Genomic DNA, 8,067 nt, shown 5'->3' with positions numbered 1-8,067 from the left:
TCGTGGGTCCCTGCGAGGCGCGCGCCTGCCGGGGGGTGAGCCTTGACCTCCGCCCGGACTCGGCCGGCTTTCGAGGTCCGCAGGTTCCTGCAGCATTAACGAGGGCGTTTATTTTTAATCTCCTCGGATCCTGACGGCACTCCAGGTGAATGGTATTAAGTTACTTATTTGGAAAGCACATGCAAGCGCCTCAAACACACACACACACACACACACACACTTGGTGTCCTGACCCAGGCATGCAAGCAGATTCATTTACTTGACTGTCCAGTGAAGGAGTAGGAATTGCTCTCTTTTCATGCAGGCGTTTTAGCTGTAAAGTCCTGTGAAATTAACCGCAGGACGCTGAACTACCTGGAATGATAAGCCCCAACACCTGCCTAGAAGAAAGTGGCTTCTTAACCCATGTAGGTAATAATATAGCTCACGCTCAGATTTGATTGCTGATTTTCTTCTTTCTTAAAAAAAAAAAAAGTGTCCTTTTTGTTTTGCTTCACTGTCAACTATATGCCATTGTACATATTTGTTTTTCTGGATGAGGAATGATCTAGAAAGGAGCTGACTTAACTAACTTTACAAATCTAGTGGCCAAACTGGTTTCTAACCCGGGTCTTAGGGCCCTGAAGCTTCTCATTTTCCCTGCGGCAGAATTTTGTCGGATGCACAACTCATTCCTGCGGAACAGTCTCTGTCCACCTTGTGTCTCGCTGCTCTTTCTGATTGTAATTTAGTTTCTCAGTTTAAGTACATACTTTCCAAAGAGCTGGTTTACAAGGGTTCTTGTACTGAAAAGTTCCTCTTAAAAATACTCACTTAAGCCTCTGTGTTCTTTAAAGCCTTTCCCGCGCCGTCCTGCTTAACCACAGCCCCTTTCTCTCCCCAAGAATAATCCGCTTATCATATGACATCCAGTAAATATTACACTGATCTGCATGGCACCTCCCGGGCAGCAGGCTTTGCCAGTCCGATTGGCCTCTCCAACCCCAGAGTGCAGAAAACACAGCACATGCTCAGGGGAGGTTTGAGTGGACGGTACACACATGTTCCTTGTAAATATGCTGCATGAATTTCTTATTAAATTTCAATTTTCATGGTCATAGTAGCTAAATGTTCCCTGCCCCCCCCCCCCCGTTTTTGAGAATTTACCTTGGTAACTCAAATTTTGGCCTGGGGACACAGAACTTGAATGTTATGAAATTTCCAAGTAGATGATGGACAGAAATATAAACAACAAAGAAGGCCTGGGTCAACAAAAGAATAATAATCAGACTTTTAAAGTACAGTTGAATTTATTTGCACTGGATGGAAATGTCTAAACGTTTCGTGTGATGCTTATACATAGAGTAGATCTCATTTTTTTTCTACCAGTTATTGTTTTGTCAGAATTGTCTTAGGATTTTGCCTTGCTTAATGGAAAGCATATAAAAAATGCTTTTCTATTGATAAACTTATCTTTGACAACCAGCTTTTTACACCAGCTGTGTGTTTAATAGCAATGTGCATGTTGGCTTAACCGAATAAAATGTGCTTCATAGATATGCTTGCAGAGTGCTGTTTTATAAGTTCCAAGACCCCTGTATGAGAAGGTATTCTGTAATTCTGTAATGAAATGACTGTAGAATTTGAGGTTAATTCTGTGCCCTACCCATGATAACTTTCTCTCCAGTGAATCCATAAACCACAAACTGGTGTTCTCAATTTGGTAGGTCCTGAATAGAAGACATTTGGGTCCAGTGCTAGAGAGAGCAAGTTGGGTGTAGAGTGGATTGGAACAAAAAAGCAAACCTGAATTCTATCGCTGCTCCTTACCAGCTTGTGACTCATGAACAAGTCCCTTCGCTTCTCTGAGCTTTACTGGACTCATTTGTGAAATGGACACAAATATTTGCCTCACAGTTGTGAGGATTTACTAAGATATTTGTGGAAGTGCCTGGTATATGATATTTAATAAGTTATATTAACAGATTAACAGAGAGACAGTGAATTATTTAGAAGAGTAGATTTTAAAAATTTTAAAAGGAAGGTAACCTTTGGAGATACTTAGTTCAGTTCTCAAACTTGGCTGCACATTAAAATTCCCTGAGTAGCTTCTTAACAATACTGATGCCTGAACTCCACCCTTGAATAAATAAATCAGAATTACTGGGTTTGGGTAAGAAGTAGTTTTACCTTTTTTTTTCACCCATGATTTTAAAATATTGGGGTTGAGAACCATTGATTTAATTCAATCTCCTTTCTCCTTATTTTCTTCATTTTGTGGGAGAATAAAGTGCAGAGAGAGGTGAAGTGCCAGCCAAATTCTTATCACTCAGGCTGGAAAAGATGTATTTGTAGTGGAGGGAAGTGAAGAGCATACATGTTAAAGTAGCAGTTACATTTATTTCAGACCTGCACTCTCCATCACATTCTGCATGGATCATTGTGTCATTTAACCCTGTCACCATTCACAACTACCGCTAGTCTTAAGCTCTGTGGCTAGAGATGGTGATTCAAGCCTTCCTACATCGTATTTGATGAACAAGCTTTTTGTCTTCATTGTCACCTCCAGTCCCTCCCAGGTTGTTAGTTTTCTTCCTTCCTTACAATCCTGAACTCTGTAGTTAACATCCTGTGAACTCACTAGCACTATGTAGTTCTCCTCTCCTTGACCTGCTGTTTATAACTGGTCAATTCTCAACTTGTAAATGTCACCATTTACTTTTTCTACTTCTGTCCCTGCCTAGTACCCCTGAAAAAAAGCCACAGCTGTGGTGATTGTTAAATACTTGTTTTCTAGATGAAAATATATAATTTTAACTTATTCAATTGTCACAAAGAGGCAACCTTTTTTTTTTAAACTAGTAATTTTCATTTGTTCTTTTGGAATTGCCATTTGTATCTTACCCATTTTTCTTTTGGGATATTTTCCTTTTTTCTTATTGATTTATAGGAACCCTTTATATATTTAAAATGTTGACCTTTTGTCATATGTTGCAAATGTGTTTTTTTAATTAAAAAAATCTTTATTGTTGAAAGTATTACATGTCTCCCTTTTCCCCCCCGTGACCCCTTCTAGCCTGCTCCAGCCTCCACCACTCTATTGTCTGTGTCCATGGGTTATGTATGTATGCATACATGTTCTTTGGTTGATCTCTTCCCTCACAGTCATCCTCCTCTGCCTTCCCTCTGAGATTCGGCAGTCTGTTCCATGCTTCTATGTCTTTGGATCTATTTTGTTCACTAGATTTCACATTTGAGTGAGATCATGTGATACTTGTCTTTCTCTGGCTTATTTCGCTTAAGGTAATACTCTCCAGGTCCCTCCATGCTGTCTCAAAGGGTGAGAGATCCTTCTTTTTTACTGTTGCATAGTATTCCATGGTATAAATGTACCACAGCTTTTTTTTTTAATAAGTTTTAAAAATATATATATATTTTATTAACTTTTTACAGAGAGGAAGGGAGAGGAATAGAGTTAGAAATATCGATGAGAGAGAAACATCGACCAGCTGCCTCCTGCACACTCCCGACTGGAGTACATGCCCTTCACCAGAATCGCACCTGGGCTCTTGAGTCCTCAGGCTGACACTCTATCCATTGAGCCAAACCAGTTAGGGCTGTCCCACAGCTTTTTTATCCACTCATCTACAGATGGGCACTTGGGCTGTTTCCAGATCTTAGCTATTATAAATTGCACTGGTATGAACATAGGGATGCATACATTATTTCTAATTGGTATTTCAGGGTTTTTAGGATATATTCCCAGAAGTGGAATCACTGGGTCAAATGGCAGTTCCATATTTAATTTTTTGAGGAAACTCCAGACTGTTTTCCATAATGGCTGCACCACTCTACATTCCCACCAGCAGTGTACTAGGGTTCCCTTTTGTCCACATCCTTGGCAGCACTTGTCATTTGTTGATTCGTTGATGGCAGCTATTCTGACAGGTGTGAGGTGATAACTCATTGTCGTTTTAATTTGCGTCTCTCTGATGATCAGTGACTTTGAGCATTTTTCCATATGTCTCTTGGCCTTCTGTGTGTCCCCTTTGAAGAATTGTCTATTTAGGTCCTTTTCATTTTTTAATTGAATTGTTTGTCTTTTGTTAGGTTGTATGAATTCCTTATATGTTTTGCATATTAACCCTTATATCTTATCAGATATATCGTTGCCAAATATGTTCTCCCATACAGTGGGCTTCCTTTTCATTTTGCTGATGGTTTCTTTTGATGTGCAGAAGCTTTTAATTTTAATATAGTCCCATTTGTTTACTTTCTCCCTAGTTTCCATTGCCCTAGGATATATATTCACAAAAATATTGCTACGAGAGATGTCTGAGATTTTGCTGCCTATGGTTTCTTCTAGGATTTTTATGGCTTCACATCTTACATTTAAGTCTTACCCATTTTGAGTTTATTCCTGTGTATGGTGTAAGTTGGTAGTCTAGTTTCATTTTTTTTTTGCATTTTATCTGTCCAGTTTTCCCAACACCATTTGTTGAAGAGACTGTCTTTACTCCATTGTATGCTCTTGCTTCCTTTGTCAAATATTAATTGAGCGTAATGCCTTGGGTTGATTTCTGGGGTCTCCTGTTCCATTGATCTATATGCCTGCAAATGTTTTTCCTTTAGTATTTTCCCCCCACAGTGTTGAAATTTTAAAATTTATGTGGTAAAATGTTTTATGATATTTGGCTTTTTCACATTATATGTATCCATTCCTTTATATGGCTAGAAATTTGGGTTCTGTTTTTCACTTTTAGAGTTAATGCCAAAGGGGAAACTTTTTATATGTAGTATTCTCCTTTCCTTCCACCCCCACAATAGTTTATTTCTCAGCATGAATTTCTGTGGTTAAAAATTGAAAGGTCAAAGGGTACTGCTTTCTGAAATATTATATATTACCATCACTTTTTGATTTTTCCATGTGTTTCACTGCTTATTATGACCTTTTGGCACAATAAGGTTATTTAAGTCCCTGAGACTTGTGAAACATGTGAAAGCATGTTAAAAGTGTTTTGTACTGCTCTGTTGTCTCCCCTTCTTTCTCATCTTACTTCTCTCCTTTCTAAACGAGGTGTTTCCCAAAGTTTAGTTCTTGTCCCTCTTCTCTCTTCCATAGCATCAGCCAGCTATGTGAATGACTACGAAACCTCTTTCTGTCCTGCAGCTCCCTGCTCATCCTGGTATTTCCACTTGACTGCCAGATGTTTGTCTTGTGGATACCCTGAAAGTATCTCAAGGTAAATATGTCCCAAACTGATTTCTTCTCCCCCTTGGAACAAAACTAGCACCTGACCAATGGCTTATGCTTAAATCTTTGAAGACATCTTATTCACTTTTCATCCACATATTCAGTTGGTTCCTAAATCATAAATGCTATACCTCAGTAATCTCTTACATCCTCCCCACCCCCCTTTTTTAAATAATAGATTACCAGGCATATGCCCTTGACCAGAATCAAACCTGGGCCCTTCAGTTCACGGGCTGATGCTCTGTATCCACTGAGCCAAATCGGCTAGAGCTACATCTTCCCCTTTTTATTTCTGCTGTCAATTATTGGGGCTCAGGCTTTCATTACCTTTCACTTACAGACTGTTGTAATACCTTTTCCCCTTCAATTTTGCTTCTTTAATAGTCACTCCAGTCTGTCCTGTGTACCGCTTCTGTGTACATATTTAATATTTTCCTATTTAAAAACCTTTGTTTTTCTCTTGTTTTCAGTCTGACGCTTACTTTCCTTTGCAGTTTGGCTTTTCTCCATCTTACCAGATTTCTATTCTGCCGCTGTTATTTTCATCTGGTCCTGGGCTCAACTGTGTCCTCTCTGGGGAATACATTTACATATCATCATCCCCTACCAACTACTTTGCTTTAAGGCCCAGCTTGAATTTCTAGTCATTTAACAGTTCTTCCTAAATTCTCTCCCAATCAAAATTACCTCCCAACTAAACCTTTTGGCCCCAAGCTTCATCACTTTTTATTTTTTTTAAATTAAAATTATGTTTTTGGTTTGTTTCTCCTCTACTCCTTAAGACTTTGAGTTCGGAAAAATACCACATGATCTCACTTACTCATGGATAATTGAGACCATTATAAACTTTTAAACAATAATAGATACAGAGGCAGAGCGGCCTCAAACAGAGTGTCAAACTGCAGCGGGAAGGCCGGGGAGGGTTCGGGGGCGGGAGGTAGGGGGGTAAGAGATCAACCAAAGGACTTGTATGCATGCATATATGCCTAACCAATGGACATAAGACACTGGGGAATAGGGGAGGCTAGGGGACTGTCTAGGGCGGGGAAAAAAATGGACACATATTTAATACCCTTTGTAATAAAAAATAAAATTAAAAAAAAAAAGACTTTGAGTTCACACATTTGAGTTAATTATATTCCTCTGTCTATAGCACACTACACGGATACCAAAGCCCCTTATTTTGTTTTTTTCCTTCCTTATCAATCACTTCCATAATCCTCTTTGGTACAGAAACACACGCGAATGTATAAAATATGAATTATATATACTTGTTTATATAAACTTGGGGATATAGCTGTCTTTCTTCACAAAGATTGTTGATTTTGAGTGCTTCTATCTTTTAATACTACTTTGTTAAGAGTAAGTGGCCAATAAATGTTTTCTATTTGAAACTTAGAGTATTATTACCAGTTTTACTACCTTCCATATTGCATAGACTAAACACCTGGGGATTTAATTTCAGCTTTATTCTTTCACAGTTAGTCAGGGCAATTCTGAATCCAACCTATTCTCCTGTTGCAAACTTCAGGCTCTCATCAACTTTCCTCTTTATGCTCTCAGACTTTCTCTTCTCAGTTTATCTTTCATTAGAAAAATCCAGATCAAATCAGGCCACTCCTTCCAAAAGCATCAGAAAGAACTCTCAGGAACCAACCAGATCTCTTGTCTTACTTGTTCTCCCCAGTTTTTCTACTAAATAATTCCTCTCAGCCTCCACTACAGCTGTATATGGGACTTTTTTCTTAAAAACAACACTTTTTTACTTGCAGAGCTTTTATGCCTTTACTTACCATTTTGAAGTTCCAGTTATTGTTCACAACCTTTACCAAGTATTCAAATGCTGCATTTTCCAAGCCATGCCTTTATTCTTTCCTTTTTAGCTTGCTTACCACTTTGTTAATATGTTTATTATTGTGCTTACCTCGTTGTGGTTTATATTAAAAACCTTGTGGTATATGTCTTAACTCCCAGTGCCTGGTTCATTCTTTTTTTCTTTCTAGCATAAAACCTTAAAAATGTAGTGAGCAGATTGTAACTGCTTTGAAAAAATACTAAAGAAAATTTGTTAGGGATGTGATGGGATAACCAGTTCCATAGCAGTATTTTAGTTGAGCTTTGCCAGCTTTATTTTTCAAATATTATACAATGGTTTCTAATAGCTGTCAGCACTGTACAGCTGCCCCTGTATAAATACTTTTTGAAACGATGCAGTTTTTTATCTGAATTTTGTTGATGATGAAAATATGCACACACTTTTTATTTGCTAGCTAAACAGCTGTGCTTTTTGGCGAGAGAAGAAGAAATCATTTCTATATATTATCATGAGATTGAGACTTTCTTAAAACAAGATCTGTTGGAATTCATAATTAGATACTATACAATAGTTAAATGGGCCAGAACATTTGCTCAAAAATTTAAAATCTGTGGGTCTAGTGAAGCAATTAATGTTTGGGAGGTGGTTCCTGTTTTCTGTGAAGATTAGTATAGATGTCAAAAATAAAGTCTGATTTCTGTCCATCTCCAGTCAGAGAAGCTGCTGCCAATTTAACAGCTGGCATCTTCAGCTCAGTGCACCTGTTGGCATGTACACACAAACATTTCTGTAGGTGCTGTTGGGAGTACACAATTGTAGGAAATAATCTTGTTTTCAGGAACCTTCAGATCTGTTGGGAACAAACAGGTACACAAATCTTTATAAACACGAGAGGCCCGGTGCATGAAATTCATGCACGGGAGGATCCCCCTCAGCCCAGCCTGCACCCTCTCCAATCCCGGGCCAACCAGCAGTCGGACATCCCTCTCACATCCGGGACCACTGGCTCCTAACTGCA

At 38.6% G+C, this 8,067-nt stretch overlaps 1 protein-coding gene across 2 annotated transcripts in view; it reads left to right on the top strand.

Moving 5' to 3' along the window:
- The first annotated feature begins 27 nt into the window (after positions 1-27).
- The window catches only part of PLEKHF2 (pleckstrin homology and FYVE domain containing 2), a 17,393-nt gene continuing 9,353 nt past the window's right edge, over positions 28-8,067 (top strand). The window contains exon 1 of one of the 2 annotated variants that reach the window (XM_015561114.1): positions 28-145. The gene's annotated coding sequence lies outside the window, so the exon portion shown is untranslated. Of the gene's footprint in view, positions 146-5,133; positions 5,223-8,067 lie in introns of those variants that run through there. The other variant, XM_006753190.2, reaches the window with a different exon arrangement.

The sequence above is a fragment of the Myotis davidii genome, unplaced genomic scaffold (assembly GCF_000327345.1).
Source record: "Myotis davidii unplaced genomic scaffold, ASM32734v1 scaffold390, whole genome shotgun sequence".
Classification (NCBI taxonomy): Eukaryota; Metazoa; Chordata; class Mammalia; order Chiroptera; family Vespertilionidae; genus Myotis; species Myotis davidii.
Note: the sequence above shows the minus strand (reverse complement) of the source record. Positions and strands in the feature narration are given on the sequence as shown.